We start from the raw sequence: 18,997 nt of genomic DNA on the forward strand, positions 1-18,997 counted from the left end.
CACTTATACACAGAAATAGAACATATAGCTGAGAAATACTAGTAATAAGTGGCAGGTTCTCTCTGAACATTCGCTAGACCATCAGGAAGGTCAGTCATGAGTGCAGTAAGAAAACACAAAACATATGTTAAACAAAGAAAATATATGACTTACCGGACGGACCAGCTTGGCTGTTTCTCAAGTGCAGAGGAAGTAAGTGCTTCTGCCCTTGTACATGCAGATCTTGTTTATTTAGCCTTTTTTGAAGGTTTGCACTCCAAAGGTTTAAGTCAAATCCAGGAATCTGTAGGGGAGAAAGAGGGAAGGGGATAAGAGTAAATGAATCTCAGCTGCTGGCTGGTACTACTGTTCTAGGAGCATTTGAGCTATTTTCAGCAGCGGACGGGTTTGCCTACAATCCGGATGAAAATGCAAAACATTCACACACATAAAAATCAGGAAACCCACAACAACAACTTTGTGCATTGTCCAAATTTTCATTTAAAGAAACAGAAGGAACAAGTAATATTGATGCAGAAAAATAATGTAACACACACATCTGTGGCCTTTAAGACTATATTACCTCTGGGCTCAGGAAATGAACCACTATATTTTCTTTTAGCATGGAAAAGTAGTTTCAAGTTTAATCACCACTGAAGATGCTGTGCCATCTCCACAAAAAGTGTTTCTCTCTGAGCTGGAAGCGCTTTCTCATTTCCTCATTTTGCATTCAAGTTTTTTTGATCTAGGTGATGTCAGTGTCTGATGGCAATCCAGTCTCCCAGCAGTTTATTTTTAGTTTGCATCTAAATTTTCAGTTTCAAGTGTGCTATTTTTTGAATGTCTGAATATTTTGAACTGCAGCCTGAGACTGTAGCTCATCTTAGTAAGGACCAGGGACCATTCAGTGACATGATGGAGTTACCCACATACCTGTCCCCACATTCTGAAAAAAATGACAAGGAAAACAAAGCATTTACTCAGGTTGGGCTACTGATCACAGAAAAACTTAGCTTCACGCTCATGCTCATAGGGTGCATGAAAGCCAGTTTCTTTGGGGCTTACAGATAACAATAGTGAACTGAAATCACTTATTCCGTCATGTGAAGCAGCTTTTCAGGATGTCCTCTATAAATCTTTTCCTACCAACTGTGACAAGCAGATTACTGTGCATCATCAAGACAACTTCTCACATCCCACCAAATCACTATGGACTGCCCTTCACAAGGCTGTTATTTCCGTCAAAAGGAAAAAAATAGTGATCTGAAGTTACTTTCTAACCTGAATCCGAAACAAATCCATGCTGGGGTAGATTATAAAATGCTTTATTATATCTTTAAATCTAGCTCAGATTTTTACTTAACTGGTTTGTTTATTTGGATAGGTTTTATGAGCTCAATCATTGCACAGCTTCAGCTTCTGATTTCTTGATGTATGGCATGAGAGTGGCTGGTATTTGAGGAATGTATTCCCTGATGCCTGAATCAGGATATCAGACAAAAATACAGCAATCCAATAAAGCACCAATGTGGTTAAGCAATTTTATATTGGCAATTTAAACAAAAATGTGAATGAGCAAATGTCCAATTAAAAACAACATGCTCACAGATCATAATGCAGGAGCAATCACAGTGATGAAGTTGTCAAAGTTTGAAAATGAAAAAGAACCTATTCTTCTATGTAAGGGGAAGGATTCTCACAAAATTTATCCTCACCATTGTAGTGCCCCATTAAGAACAATTGTTAACAACATAACCACTAAATATTTGACTGCTAAGTTAAGCATTATTGTTGCTTCATTCCAAGTTGTCAGTTCCTATTGACACACACATAATAATGAAGGAAATATTACAAAAAGGAGATGCCCAATCACCTTCTCAACTGTTTGAATGTCAGCCAAATCAATCTAGGACCACTATCTTACCACAAACATTCATCCATAGAAGTACAGAAGAGTTCAGCTCTATTATACTATACACTGGTATCACTGTACAGACTAAGATTTAAGAACTCCCAGTTCTTGCTTTTTACATTTCTTTTTTAAACTGGGTTAACACTCTGAATGCTGGATCAGATACAAACCTGTGACCCATTAAGGGCATGTCAGTTGGAACAGACAATCTAGATTGTAAATACATAAAACAAATGCACTGGGCCACTAATGTGTCACTTTTCTAGTCATCACATACTCAATAATACATTCCTATGGTAGTTAAGAGGTCAAACCACCAAGTACGGATACATACAGATGAAATCCTGATCTCACATGTATTCCCAAAAAATTAGACACATACAACATTTAAGCTATGTCTTAATGTCCAATTATTACTGAAGTAAGATTATCTAATGTCTGCTACTGCAGTGCTATATATCTTTCATGAAACAATTTTTCTCAGAAGACAGCCATTCACTACATTCAGCTCCCTGATTTGCCATCAGCACATATTCCATCTTGGCACCTTAAACTGTTTATTATATGTTCTTTGCAATTTATTTTGTGTCAATCATAACATACCTGTTATCTTTTATAGTATTTTATTATCCCTGCTCAGTAGTACTGCTTTGGTATATGTTAATCATTCATTTCAGCTACTGGATATAAATCTTATCAGATGATGGTTAGTTAGAAATGTGTTATACTCTGTAAATATTACTAAAAATGTACATACCATCTGGCCCTCTCCAGGCCAGATCTGATCATCCTTATGTTTGTTAGCAAAACAGACAAAAAGCACAGATGCAGAAGTAAGAAAAATCATAACCAGATCCTTGTCATCATTGCAAAGACTGTTGCCTTACACTTTTCAGACAATATTATTTGCGTTATTTGCCTTTTCAGTAACACTAGCAACTCCAACACAAACTCATTTGTATAACGGTTTTCTGGAGCATTATGATTCTATTGAAATCAGTACAAACAAATGAAAACTAACGAAAAATAATAAAAATACATGTTGAGCATAGACATGTAGACATCCTGTTCAAGGCTTCATGCAATTCCATATTTGGATAGTGTTGGAGAAAGTCTGACAAGCTATTCCAGGATCTTAAATTTACACATTAAGAATCTGGATAGATTAAAACTGTAACATTGGGTCACCACAAGAGAAAATTGTCTCTTGAAAATATCTACATACTTTCTATTAGTGATAATGGGAGTTTGGGACAGTTATTGAGGGAAACATATAATAATTGTAGGAATTCACCTGAAACAGTTTCCTAGGCCTACTTCTCCAGCCACTGCAAATGATCAACTCCGAGACAAATCAATGGGAATTGTCTGTATGCAATGGCTGGAGAATTGTTCCTCCTTTGGAAAATTTCGCAGACTAGTTTGAAAGTTGTTCAGATCCCATAACTTAAGCACAGTATAACTGGGTGTAAATTAATTATTATTATTATTGTGAGTGTTACTTCTACACAACTTTATGATCACCCTTGGAGTGCTATTTCTGACATAATTCTCCTATATTGACAGCCTCATTTTGCTGTATGAATGATTACAGAAAAGAGTTTTAAAAAAACCCATCAACAACCAAACAACACTGGGGCAGATCCCCTCCCCAGTTCTGTGCCTTTGTGCTACTCTGACGACAGTGAACCAAATAAATTCTCATTAAAAACCCAGAGAGAGGGCCCAACCTTGCTCCCTTTAATGACAATGGCAAAAAATTCCAGTGATTTCAATGGGAGCAGAACTAGGCCCTGGAGCTTATTTGCAAGAGTAGATGATGATGTGCAAGGAGCTCTCTCATACATAGAGACTGGCTGCTATTCGAATCCTCAATACAAGTCTATCTCCAAAAGGGCCACTGTAAGGTACAGCTGGGGCCACCTCTCTTATCCCTTTCTGAAAAAAGAGAGAAGAGCAGAGCAAGAGAGGTGGAGCCCATACTATACCCTGTAAAAGGGTGCCATAGCGCTCTCTCCTGAACTGAGCTCTCTTTTCGCTTTTTAGCCAAGGCAGCCAGAATGCCTCTGAGGTCCCTTGCTGCTGCCCAGTCTCTCCACATATGCTCCACCTCAATACAGCCTGTGGTTGAAGAGTGACAATATAATAGTAACTACAAGTTTATGTATAGGAATAGCACCCTTGGGATAATGTGCAAGCCCTTTGAGAGTCATGGAGGAAGCTCAGGGGGGTCATAGGATGTCATACAAAAACAAACATTTGGAAAAAAGTATAAATACATTTTTGGTAATAAAAAAATGTATAAACAATGTCAGCTCTGTAACAGGATATACCTTTAAAGACATGCACCATATTGTTTTAACCTGAGAATTCCAGCTAGTGGATTAGTGTAGTCCAGTGAAAGATGAGAGAGTATGCAGCAAACTGCTAGAGCTTCAGCTAATACAATATTGAACCTGTATCTGCATATGTTCCCATCTGTCTGGATTTCCTTATATAAAACAGAAGTCCCATACAAAACATTTTATATATAAACAACAAAAGTGCAAATAAGGACAAGCCCTGAAGAAACCTGGCACTGAATTGGACACCGGACAGTTAAGATGTAATGGTTAAAGAGTAGTGCTAAGCCTTACACAACTGAATTTCATGTATCATTCAGTCTCTGCTGGAGCTCAGGGGTAATTCAGAAAGGTGGGTCATTTAGTGAAAAATGAGTGGCCAGTTGTTCCAGCTGCTCAGAAAGAAAAGAGAAAACATGGAAATACAGTGACAAGTATATAATATATAATTCTATATCAATTCATTCAAAACCACAGGCAGGGGTCAGCACTATCTGTTGCATGACAGACACTTGACAAAATTACCGTATCTAGTGACGGACATTAGGGGGAAGGGGCGGGTTATGTCATTCAGTTATTAAATTTTTTGAAAAATTTCCAAAGACCTCTAAATTGCTCCATAGGTTTTAAAAAGCATAGGGCCTGAACAGCTACTAAAGAATACCTTTTTCGAAATAGTACCATTATGTACTGCTGTGCAATCAACTGATTTGATTCACTGGCTGATCGCAGGCGGGAAAATTGGAAAAAAACAACTAATTTTTAAATGTTCTTGCAAACTGAAAAGTAAAAGTTCTGTTTTTGATTGAATGAAACACTTTCTTTTTGAGACTTTATTTTACTTTTTTTATTTAAAAAATGGAAATATTGCATGTTTTAAAATTTTATTTTTTTTAATCCACCCCCAACAAAATAATTAGACAAATTTGAAATTAATTCACAAAGTGTTTTGGTCTATCCAGATCTACTTTTCTCTGCTAAAAAACTTTTGTCCAAAAATGTTTGCTATGCTTTACTCTTTTGTACCATATTAGTGATATGGCTGAGGATGCCCAAAAACTTGATGAATTAAATGATAACATAAGAACATAAGAATATAAGAACAGCCATACTGGGTCAGACCAAAGGTCCATCTAGCCCAGTATCCTGTCTACCGACAGTGGCCAATGCCAGGTGCCCCAGAGGGAGTGAACCTAACAGGTAATGATCAAGTGATCTCTCTCCTGCCATCCATCTCCACCCTCTGACATACAGAGGCTAGGGACATCATTCCTTACCCATCCTGGCTAATAGCCATTAATGGTCTTAACCTCCATGAATTTATCCAGTTCTCTTTTAAACGCTGTTATAGTCCTAGCCTTCACAACCTCCTCAGGTAAGGAGTTCCACAAGTTGACTATGCACTGTGTGAAGAACTTCCTTTTATTTGTTTTAAACCTGCTGCCCATTCATTTAATTTGGTGGCCCCTAGTTCTTGTATTATGGGAATAAGTAAATAACTTATTTACTTTCTCCACATCATTCATGATTTTATATACCTCTATCATATCCCCCCTTAGTCTCCTCTTGTCCAAGCTGAAAAGTCCAACCCTCTTTAATCTCTCTTCATATGGGACCCGTTCCAAACCCCTAATCATTTTAGTTGCCCTTCTCTGAACCTTTTCTAGTGCCAGTATATCTTTTTTTAGATGAAGAGACCACATCTGTATGCAGTATTGAAGATGTGGGCATATCATCAATTTATACAAGGGCAATAATATATTCTCCATCTTATTCTCTATCCCCTTTTATATATCTGGTGCTTCATACTGCCTAGTGTTGCAAGGTATGTTTCCAATTGTTTATTAAAACCGACACTCTCTTATATACAGCTTTGCTAGGGCACACAACAAGAGACTAGTTTATTTAAGACATTGCAGGAAGCAGTCCAAGATTTCCACACCCAGTGGGAGTGGTGGATTGCAATCTGCATGGGTGGTGCCAAGGTACTGACAGATAAGAATAGCAGACAAGTCACACGGATGAAAAACACTACACATAATGCCTCACAATGTTAGTTTATGTGCTCCCAAGCTCTTCCTGCCTAGATGTCTGAAATATACTGTTTTTACAGAGGTTATAAAGTAGTGAACTTCATTAAAGGCCATGCAATGTATTTTTGATTTTTTTAACATTGCTCTCATCATGGATTCCTCTGACAACCAACTCCACTTTCCAGATGAAGTGAGATAGCACTTCACCTCAGGACAGCTAATTCATCTCTTCATATTAAGAGCAGAAGTGAAGGTTTTTCTTAATGATCAATCTCCCTTTATGGATTCCATCAATAACTCAATTTGGGTGTTATTGCTTAGCCTGCCTTGTTGAACAAGCTGATCTCTCTTTGCCAGGGCTGGAACTGGAATGTTCTGTCCATGCAGGATTCGTCAGAAAACTTTGTATTTGGTCTTCCTGAGCACAAATAGGAAACTTGTAGTAGTTTCCTCTTGGCTCAGATTTTGTGGAGGGAACTGAGGAGCCAGCCAGAAATTATCAGGGAGCATCTGACTATTGAGAGTGAGTGTCTGAAGGAACTGCAGGACCAGCTGTAGTACTATTTTCCCTAATAAATCCTATGTGAAAGAAGAGGATCAGGCGACCCCGCATCCAAGATGTTACTGACTCATCAGCTCTGACTGGATCATTGCAAGACAAATTGACAGGTATCTCTCACGAAAAAATTCTGTAACTGACTTTCTCTAGTCACCTAGCTTTACTTGCAGATGCCTTGAAAGTTCGATTCTCATTTTCCTCCTTGTATCGTGAGGAGACAGTTTTCTCTTCAGTGCTTGCAATAAAAATTAGATATTGATCATCAATTAAAAATGAATTAAGTCTGTTATTTCCTCTATCCAATCTTATATGGAACAGCTTTTGTCTATAAGAAAGACTCATCCAACATATTGTTAGTTGGCATCTCCTTTATAAAATTTGCTTTTCAGACATCATACTTAACAGGTATTGTCATAATTACAAAATTTCACCTGCTCACAGTTTGGATTCTTGTTAGACACACTCACAAAAACATTCTTAATCTGGAAAGGAGTCATCAGCTCTGAAAGCGTGGGAAACTATTCTTTAGCTTTAGTGTCTAAGATCTCACACATTACAACATGCACTGGGTCCCATGGAAAAAAACCCAGGCCATTTAACAAACCAGCATACTTTCGGCATCCCAAAATCCTAGGCAAGTACACCTCTAGTCCAGGTGGAAGAAACAAGTCTTATGTCACCTTTGATATGAGTAGCAGAGAACTCCAGGCTCCCTGCCAATCCCGTTCTCAGAAAACCAGGTCTAGGGTGAAATCTTAGCCCCATCAAACTCTATGGAAAAACTTTCATTGACTCCATGGGATGAGAATTTCACTCCTGATGTCTAAGGAAGTGTGAATGACATTGTTCAGTCAGGCTGTAGATCTACTGTACTAGATGTTTCTGATTATTATTAAACATATTATGATACCTTCATTCTGACATTACACGAGGATACCATCCTCCAAAAATTTGTGATGTCATTACTCCCGCCATATAAACATACATGAATGCCAAATAATTGCATTAAATCAGGAAAGGAAATTCTCAGGATCAAGAGAAATACCTTTCAAAAGGCTTGTTTAAACAAACAAAAACATGTTATCTACTCCAAAAATGTATTGTTGCTCCTCAATAATATGTGTTAATCCACATCCAGCATCAATTGCATTTAACTGGCATCAGTCTAATTATCCTTATTCTCATAAGGTAAAAAAGCTGTGTGAACAGCAACTTCAACTGATAAATTGTACAGACATAATATTCCAGTTATGTTGCTAGTAAAACAGACTTGACTCTGCTCGAATGTTAATTTCAAATTATTACAAAAATATAGAGAGAGCATAAATTATAAATATAGAGAGAGCATAAAAGGATTTTGCAGGAAATACAAATCAGGAGTCTATTGTTTATCAAGTTCTGTGTGTGTACTGCCAGCCCATTGTTTCAGGAACTTTGTACAAGGTCATTTTTCTTTACACGCTCTCTTTACTGCCAGAGCTGTGATCACTTATTGTGTTTTTTAATTACAGACATAGGCCCTGAACCTGTGAGGTACAGTGAGAGTGCAATAGGAGCACTCTCACTGGCTGGGCCCATGGTAACTTGGGGGCAACATTCACCTTTGTGCAGGAGGCTAAACATAAGAGATTAGCCCCATTGTGTGCATAAGTGGGATCAAGGTGGCATTAGGCCATGTGCTGGCCCTTTACATCAGTGTGAAAATTACCTCTCTGTATTTACAGAAAGCAATCATGTCCCCCTCAGCCTTCATTTTGTTAGGCTAAACAAGCCAAGCTCCTTAAGTCTCCTCTCATAAAACAGGTTCTCCATTTCTCTGATCATCCTAGTAAGCCCTTGTCTGCACCTGTTCCAGTTTGAATTTATCTTTCTTAAACAAGGGAGACCAGAATTGCACACAGTATTCCACGAGATCTCACCAGTGCCTTGTATAATGATAATAATACTTCCACCTATAATGCTTCCTATCTCTACTGCATTCTAGGACTGTACTAGCCTCTTTCATGGCCACATCATATTGGTGGCTCATAGTTATCCTGTGATTGACCAATACACGCAAGTTTTTCTCCTCCAACGCTTCCAGCTGGCAAGTCCTCAGCTTATAGCAAAGACTCTTGTTGTTGGTCCCTGAATGCATGAACTTGCACTATTAAATTTCATCTCATTTCTGTTACTCCAGTTTTCAATGTCATCCAAATCTTCTTGTATGACATTCTGGCCTTCTCCTGTATTGTCAATACCTCCCAACTTAGCCATCTGCAAATTTTATTAGCACACTCCTACTTTTTGTCCCAAGGTCATTAATGAAAATGTTAAATAAGATTGGGCCCAAGACTGATCCTTGAGAAACTCCACTAATAACCTCCCTCCAGCTGGATAATTCATCTCTCAATGTGACCCACTGTAGTCTCCACTTTAACCAGTTCCTTACCTACTTTTCAATTCTCATATTAATCCCCATCTTCTCCAATATAACTAACAATTTCCCATGTGGAACTGCATCTAATGCTTTACCGAAATTGAGGTAGATTAGACCTAAACAATTTTTCAGACAAAAAAATGCAGTATCTTTTCAAAGAAACAAATCAGGTTGGTCTGGCATGATCTACCTTTTGTAAAAACATGGATTTTATCCCAATTACTGTTTACTGCTATATCTTTAATTACTCTCCCTTTCAAGATTTGTTCTAAGGGTTTGCATTCAACTGAGGTCAAGCTAACAGGCCTGTAGATTCCTAGATCAATTTTTGTTCCTCACTTAAAATAGGTACTATATTTGCAGTTCTCCAGACATAAGGTACGCATCTGGTTTTCAGTAAGGCCCTGAGTTTTCACTCAATTTCCTACCTTGGTTTGATTGAAGCACAAGGTCAAGCAACTTCCTCAAGGTCAAATGAATCACTGGCTTAGCACAGGCTAAAAGAGCTCAGGATCCTCCTAAGTCCCAGTCATTGACCTCTAAGACTCTTTCACACTACACTGTCTCTTTCACACAATCTAAGCATGCAGTCATTTACCCTCCAGAGTCCAGGAAAGATAGTATATAGGGCCTGGTGAGCACAGATAATTGGGAGGTAGCCATAAAGAACAATCAAATGTAGTACTACCACAATCCTTAAAAGGCAGACTTGGACTAGGTCTGCTTTTTGCAACTCAAACTATTCAGTGATACTTACATCCGGGCATGTTTTCTAAAATGTTCCAGCTAGACTTTGGACTCTTTGGAAGCCACATCAAGTGTCTCCAATGTTTATATGGTTTTCTTCATAATCAGAGAAGCAACACCCCTAAATGAATTATTATAGCAGTAGGGAGCTCACTAATTTTCTCAGCAGGGAAAATAATTGTAAACAGGATTTTGTGGCCTATGACTTCTGGGAGGAGCCCACTTTTATGGGCTTGACAAAGGGAGTGTCCATCAATTACATGTCATGAGAGATCTCTTATGGTAAGGTGAGTGATTTGTTAATGTTATCCGCCTTGACTTTTGACAAAGTTTAATTGAACCAAATCTCAGTGTTAATCCACAAAAAGTTAAAATAGGATGATTTATGCCAAAATAAAATATCAGCAAATCAAAACAAAAAAGATGCTTTGTGACATCTGAAATAATGCATCACTAGTGACTTTAATGGAAATGCTAAGCATCAAACTAGTCTTTTTTCTTTTCCCATGTTAATACTTACGTATACCATCCTAGTTTTTCTGTTGGTAAAAACAGGTTCTATAGATATAGACACAGCCATACAGTGAAGTCCCCTTTTTCCTTCTCCCTCAAGAGACCCATAATCTGCTGAAGGTTCTGTGTTTCACTCTTGAGTTTCTACTAGATGAAACTTGACCTGTCAGCTTCACACCACTGGGAGGTACACACTTGACTTATGTGATGGCAGGCTTTCGCAGTAATAATAGGTAACAATAAATTAGACACAATGTAGACTTACTATGGCTGCAGACAATATGAAGTTTGAAAGCTTCAAGACAGCACTAGAGGCTGACTGGAAAACTTATGTCAAGAAAATAATTATCAGAGTCAACGTTGTTCTAACTAGAAATACTAAGCACAGCAAGACAATAAAAACACTGGACTGATCACCCAGAATAGGCATAAATAAAATCATATTAAGAAATATCAGATTGTTGGAACGGAGAATATGTAATTTCATCTGTAATAGGTCACAATATAATTGTCAAAGGACAAATGCTTCAGGATGCTATTACTTAGCAGTATTATTGTAATTATCATACTATAGTATTTGGCCTTTTATATTATTTATTAGACACAGACAATGGACTCTGGTCCCATTCCCTGAGGAGCTTATGATCTAAGACACACATAGGGAAGGGAATAGCTTATTGGTTTAGTTTTATTAATATTACCATTAATTCTAAAGAAAAGAATTAATTTAAGTAGAAGGATGGGACTGAACTTCAGCTCTGTTTCTAAACTGAACTTTTGATTAAGGATTCCCTGACACCTCAGTTATGACATTATTGGGACAAGCTACACAAGAGCTGTTTCCACTTCCCATAACCTGGATCTACTCATCTGTCCATTGAATGTAAGCTTTTCAGAGCAGGGACAATAATTCCAGAGTGACTGCAAAGCACCTAGCACACAGTGGGCAGTATTTAAATACATAATAATAATGATGGTTCTTTTTGGAGATGAAGAGACCAAGAATGCCTCCTCTTCTTCTGCAGCATTATTCTTAAGCCACAGACAGTCCTCAAGCGAGATACCTGCTCCTCTTGTGTCAGATTCCCCTCTTCCTGGCAAGTCCTCCTGGAAGTGCTAGGGAAGGAAGAGCTTCTAGGAAGAGCTGAAGTCCCCTGACATTAACCTCTAAAATGAGTTTATAAAGTATTGATGTGCTCCAACTGCCATTATAGTTACTGTGCAATCCTTGGCCCTTTGAGAGAGTGACTCAGGAAATCAGTGCTGAAGTCATTTTTGTTAACATATAAACATATTAAATATTTACGGTAGTAACTTATCACATATTACTTTGATGTGAAAATGGCTTTACTAGTGAAAATGGCTTTTGTTTGCCAGTTGAGTTCCCCACTGTACCATTAACTGTAGTACAATCTTTATTGGTTTGAAACATTTGTGTAAAGTATATAGTGCTTTTCTTGGCTGAGGGAAGAAAAGCTGATGTTCAGAGCATATGAGGCGGCACAGGACTGTAGTTGCATTGCTAGTTAATCACTTTCTGCTCAATTATTTTGACATCCATTTCCTAATCCTCCTCTTTTGGCACACTGTACCTCTTTCACAGTCTTTTGATACTAATCGACTTAGTGACATTCATTATTTAAAAAAAAAAATAAAGAAAATTAAGAAACAAAAAGCACAACTGTGTATTTCCACCATTCGGTTCCCTGTATGGGTAATCTCCTCTACCAGTGACCATGAAGAGAAGAATATATGGATACCATTTACAAAAGTGACTAGGGCTTCTGGGCACCTTGGTTTTTGGGTGCTCAACTTGAGTCACGTTGAAGAGGGCCAATTTTCAGAAAAATTGGCACACCCAATTTCTGGAAATCAGGCCCCTTTAAGATATCCCACACTGGACACCCAAAAATGGAAGCACCCAAATCACTAGTTCTTCTAAAAATCTCATTTTATGCTAAGACACTGTAATGTAACAAAAAAGATTCAGCTTTTCCCTCTTTCTGATCCAGATTCTTGGGACCTGAAGGATACGCCTGAAGTGGGACCTCACAGTGCTCCTTTACTAAATCATCACTTTACAACTTTTAAACAAGAAAGGATAAACTATGTCTAATTCATTTTTTATGAGATGTATCACCAGAGTACTGGTCTGCAAAAGACAGAAATACAACACAATTTTACTTTGTGTTACACCTTTCATACAAACTATCTCAAATGCTTTACAGCTACAAACAAACCGAATGGCAGACACAGCAATTATGAAGGAACCAATAGAGAAAATGCACAGCATGGGACACATCCACCTTAGCAGGTGTACAGCCCAAACATTGGATGAATCCTGAGATGCTCTGCAGGTAGAGCCAGAAGAGAAGAATCACCTCTACTCCCCAACATGTAGGAAGGCTGCAAAAGTCTCTGCAGCCATTATCTGCCAATTTGTGGGGAGCTAGGTGAAAACAGGATGATCCACACAACAAGGGATTCTCTGATGCTGCCCTCCTCAATGTGAGGATGTACAGGCAGCCTCCATGAAGTAGAGCATTGTGCAGTGCAAAGTGTGTGCACCTCAGAATCTGGCCCCTCCATTGTACAGCAGAACCCACATGAGGGGGAGGGATAGCTCAGTGGTTTGAGCATTGGTCTGCTAAACCCAGGGTTGTGAGTTCAATCCTTGAGGAGGCCACTTAGGGATCTGGGGCAAAAATTGGTCCTGCTAGTGAAGGCAGGGGGCTGGACTCAATGACCTTTCAAGGTCCCTTCCAGTTCTAGGAGATTGGTATATCTCCAATTATTACTATGATACCACTGGCAGGAAGCCCCTGCAGGGACAGAATTTGGCCTTATGTTGTTTTCAGCAGAGATTTGCATTGAGATGATGGGTCAATGACTGAAGTAGAAAGGCAGAGGAAGGGTACTTCAGAAGCTGCAAAAAAGAGAGCATTCTCTCTTATCTGCTCACAGCAATGAGATTGCATGGAACAGAGAAGAGGCCACTGCCAGGATTCTCAAATTATGAGACAGTGGAACCCTTTGAGGCTTGAGATGATAGGGCTGTGCCTCCTTATATATGGGGAACAGTCAGGCAGCAGCATTCTGCACATACTGGAGCCCAAAGAGCTGACATTCAGGAATAGAGTTATGATGAAGACTAGAGGAGAGCAGGGCATGGATAGAGATTTCAGTATCATGCACAGGCAGTACTGCAAGTGTGATGACAGGCAGATGTAAAAAAAATGTGAGAGATGAAGAGAACCAGAGGAGAGTTCAGAGTAAAAGATGATGTTAAGGTCATAATTTAGGTGAGACATTGCCCTGAGTATGTCTATAGATTAAAATTTCAAAATCACAATCAGGAAATTTCCTCTCTTTTTGAGGGACAAACAAATGGAAAGGAGGGATTTCCTTTACTAGAAACAATGTTTACTTTCTCAGAATTGCCACATCCTCTACACCAAAGTGTCCCACCCATCATCAAAAGAGAGAATCTGAACATGTGTTTTTGCTCCAAGTCTTTTTAATCTTTCATGAACCTACTCATGCCCAAAACAGAACTAAACACTTCCAATCCTCAGGCAAATATCACTGCAATGAACAAAGGACTAGTGCACGTGGGCACTTGAGAAAGCAAAATGGCCAAATCAGTAAACTTTTTTTTTTATCCACTACTACCAATATCCTCAAATCCAGATTTCAAGAGCAAAGTAGTGAACATCAAAAATTAAAAGTGGAACAACTAAGTATAATTATTCACAATTAAATCTAACCTAATGAACAACTAAATGTCCTTACATTTCTCCCACCCTGCATTACAAAATTAAGGAGAATATAGAGTTAAAGCAAATGCTGTATTGTAAAATGCTGCATATAAAACATTGAAGAATGAAATTTGTGTTCAAGTACAGACAGACAATTTGTCTGGTGGAGGAATTAGTATTTTATTATATTAGTGCCCAAAGTGTGTTGGACCTTCATACAACACACAGAAAGCAAGGTCTCTGCCCCCAAAACTTGCCACATAAATGTGTTTATCTCATCTTAGATTGCAACTAGAACAATTCCTTATATAGAACATGAAGATTAAAATATTTTAATGTTATTTTTAGCTTTTTTTAATGGAATATTTCAGGTCTAAATGAAGAGAGTTTAACATCACGTGACCAACCAGCTGTCCATGGAGCACCAACAGGTCATCCATGGACCACAGTTTCAGAACTGTTCATGTACAGTAACAGGGATGTGGTAACAATAATTTTACTTAGCACAAACACAGCTTCAGATTCCTTAAAAGCAAAACCAGCCAAAGACCAGAAGAATGAGCCAGAGATGCCAAGCTCAGATCTGAAACCGAATTTTTCCCAGAGTTCAGAATATTTAAAATCCCGGTTATATTGTCTGTAGTTTGATGATAGAGATACTACTAAGATGTAATGCATATAAAGGAGACTTTTTAAAATCAATGATGGCATATCTGACAATCTCTAATAATAAAAATTAAATAATAGATGTGAAATCTCCTCTTTTCATGACGTAATGTAACACTGAAGTATTAATTCTACAGTTACCAAAGAGCAATGGTGAAATAGAGCTGTCATCTTTACACCTATTTATGAAACTAATGTATTTTACTTTATGTTTAGATGGAGATAACCTCTCTTGCTTTCAGAGGTCATTTAGAAAATTTAAAGATTTTTTTTTTTTAATACAGAAAGACAACGATGGTTCGTATGTTAAGTGAGCATACCGCACCTAAACTGTATTGCCCTAATCTACAAAAATGACTAATATTTGTGAGTGCCCAATTTAAATGACCACAAATTGTTCTGAATCTCAAAGTGGATGCTCAGCAAGTTCTGAAAAAAAAATCAGGTCCTTTTAAAGTGTCTGGGCCTGAAAAATTGATTGAGGCACCCATAATGATTAGTCACTTTTGAAATGTTAGACCGTTATCTGTAATTTCTGTATTTAATACATTGTTGCAAATAATCTGTGCATACCTATCCAGATTTGCCCTCCCTATGTACACACACAACTCACAGAAATCAATGGAGTTAAACCCAGTATCTGAATGCAAAATATGGCTCCATTAATTTACACGGTAGCAACAGTGATACAAGTAATTAAAATGTGTCCATCTTATATTTCATTGATCCTTCCCCTAAACCACCACCAAAACATACAAAGGTCCTGCATTTGATAGTAGCTTCTGAATGAAAAAGCCCCCATAAGACTGGAAATGTATGAAAGGACTAAACATTAAACACTGTGTGGGATTTTAAAAGTGCTCAGCATTATTTTAACTCTGCTCCTATTGAAGTAAAGGGGAATTTTACCATTGCCTTCAGTAAGAACACAGGCCACCGATGTGTACTTCTGAAAAATCAGTCCCACCTTTTAAATCCTTGTTAGATTTACAACTTAATGCTGCTGAATTTATCTGTATGAATTTGGTGCCAAGGAATTTCCCTTGCTTGGAAAATTACTCCTCTAGTTTAGTGAAGTGATCAGAGAGTCCTTTTTTATTATTCTAACTCTGAAAGAGGCAACATCATGACATGGATTGGTAGAAACCAGTGTAGAAAAGTACACATTTGATATGCTTGAACAACCATCTGAACAGAAAGCTGACCCCAAGTGTGCTAGAAAAGAAAGGCTAGGAAATTCTGATGAAATCTTATTGCAGTCTTTGGTACCGTACAGTTCAACAGCCATTTGAAAGGATTATAAATCGGGAAAGTTAATAGTGAAGTTATCCTTCTAAGGAAAGTTCTGGCTCTTTCAAGGTGCCTTTATAAAACGTCAATAAAAGAACCACCTAGTTTTATCTGCAAGAGAATGCTGCAGACAACACAGCAGAAGAGATGCTAGTACAGCTCTACGTTGTTTCTCAAGCCATCTTCAATCTTCAGACTCAGTTTAATATTTCAATATGAAGAATGTATGTTGACAAATGTGCATATGCCATACTCCAAGTATGGAGTTAAACATTTCTTCCCCCACATATGATATATGGGTATCAAGCAGAGCAAAGGATGAGCTGACCAAGTGCTACAAACAACATCCTTTCCATCCTAATCACTCTCAAAATGCTTCCCTATACAAAGCCCCACATGTAGCAACATTTTATTTAAGCCTTTTAAGAGACAGCAAAACACAACAGATGACAGAACCATCTGAGTGTGACTAACAATACAACAAATGCTGTATATGCATAAATGCCACATATAGAACTGAGAATAGAGGAATATGCAGGGAAAATTTGAAGTGTACAGATATAGCACAACAGTCCATCATAATAAAATTAAGCACTTTGGTTTTCTGTTATTGTGTTCACGATTTGAGAAAGAAATGAAAAAAATAATTCCTCCCAAATGATCTGTGGGGTTTTCCATAAATTAGATTACTATCCTTCAAAACCAAGTGATAATAGCTGTGGGCTTTTTTATAATATTCTGCTAGAGCACTGGTTCCCAAACTTTTTGGCATCACACCCCCTTTTTAATTTTTGAGAAACCCTCACGCCCCCCGCCTCTCCTTTATCATCATCCAACCCCTTTTTAACAAATTCAATTCGTAATTTCAAATTAAAAATAAAAAACAAAGTTTTTCTTGGCACAAAAATTTAATAAAAATGTAACTTAAAATAAGAAATAGCTTAAACAAAACAAATTTAATGTGAAGGATGATGCTGTATTTTCTTCATGAGTTGGGAAAGCCTAGGTTTGAAAGATGAAAGTGCGCAACGCAAATCGTTTTTGACATCCAGTCAATTCCTTTGTTTCATTTTTATTATGACTGAACTTGAAAAGCTTTTTTCCCCATAGAGGTACGTCGACAAAAACGGAAGAATAATACATAGCGCTTCTTCTCCAACTTTCGGGTAAATTGGAAAATATTTTATCCAAAATTCCTCCAGGCTTAAGTTTTCAAAAATATCTTTCACATTTGAATCATATTTCATTTTGAGTGTTTGTTCTTGCAAAACTTCTGGCAATGAATCAACATCAATGTTGAATGGATTACATGCTAATTTATGAACAGGATTGCCAGAAAAGTTGGAACGCTGGAAAATAGCAGATGAATTCATCAGCAAGGAAGTCCAGATGAAACACAATTTTGTTCTTCACATCCTCTTTATGAAGAAGTTCTTGGAAACCTTCATTTTCAGCAAAGTGATGAAAAAGTTGGAAAAGATGAAAAGTTAGGCATCTGAGCTTGTGTTCGATGTTTCCAAAGCTTGATTTTTTCCATAAATGCTTTGATGGCATCGTGGTACGCTATGATGTTTGCAGCATTGTTTCCTTGCAGCTTCAAACTGAGATTGTTCAAAGATTAAAAAATGTCCACAAGGTACGCCAGTGAAAGTTGTGCCATACTCTAGCACATCAGTTCCCAAACTGAGGGGTACACCCCCCTGGGGGGGCATGAATAAACTCCTATAGAAGCGCGAGGATGTGAAATTTTCATAAAATTTTTATCAGCGTAAAATTTATTTATTTAATAGACCGACAATAAATTATATATATTCTGTATACATAGTAACTATTCATAAAATTGTCCAATTACAGGCCTATATTATTTAACTACAATGAAGTATTAACAATCTTCTCATTTTTTATTATGAATATAAATAGACAAGAATAAAAGTATAACAAAGTACAATAAAAATACAACTATAAATAAAAGTATATAACTGCAATGTTTTCAAATTTCATACCACGAAATGTGAATATTTTTTATTTTTTTTTGCCTTTCGACGTGTAGGAGTGCCATTTCGGTCAGTGGGGAGGCCGAAGAACAATGTAGAAAGCGATGGAACTTTTTAAAACTTCCTAGCTCGCTCGCAAGAATGTTCAAGACTGTTCTATCGTGGGAGTGGTAGCTTCCTGGCTTTACCCTAACCCCACTGTTCCTTCTCCGCTGGGCTCCTCCATCATTCAGGGGATTACTTAGGGCCACCTGATTCCTCTCAGCTCTGGCCTATCTGGTTAATTGGTCCCTTCTCAGGCTCATTAACCACTCCTAGGCTAGTGAAGGGTGAACACCCCACCACAGTAGAGAAGAACAGAACACTCAAATCAAACTCCATCATGTCGACTGGCATACAAATAGGCATATCATCAAAAAGACATACAAAACATTTGTAAGAAAATGCAAAGCTATTTTATATTAAAGAATTTCCATATTTTGTTATAAGCACAAAGAAATCATATAGTACAGCATGTGAATTTTTCAAGCAGGAACTGGCTTGTTTTCCTTTCATTACTTGAGTGCAGATTTTTGCTCTCTCTCAAAAAATAGCATGCTGTGATCTCTTCTTCCACATTTCCAATGTCTGACCTTTCCTTTTGGTTCTTAACCACAAAGCATATGTCTACACTGGAGCTGGAGGTGTAATTTCCAGCTCAGGAACACACACCTGTGCTAGCACTGATCAAACTATTATGCTAAAAATAGAAGTGTAGTCTTAGCAGCAATGGCGGTGGGAAAAGC

General features: G+C 37.8%; 1 protein-coding gene across 6 annotated transcripts in view; it reads right to left on the reverse strand.

Moving 5' to 3' along the window:
- Positions 1–18,997, reverse strand: part of SORBS2 (sorbin and SH3 domain containing 2) — a 434,202-nt gene that overhangs the window by 245,193 nt on the left and 170,012 nt on the right. For all 6 annotated transcript variants that reach the window (XM_039539823.1, XM_039539828.1, XM_039539825.1 and 3 more), the window contains one exon: positions 154–283. The gene's annotated coding sequence lies outside the window, so the exon portion shown is untranslated. The remainder of the gene's footprint in view (positions 1–153; positions 284–18,997) is intronic.

Source organism: Mauremys reevesii, linkage group 5 (assembly GCF_016161935.1).
Source record: "Mauremys reevesii isolate NIE-2019 linkage group 5, ASM1616193v1, whole genome shotgun sequence".
NCBI classification, from domain to species: Eukaryota; Metazoa; Chordata; order Testudines; family Geoemydidae; genus Mauremys; species Mauremys reevesii.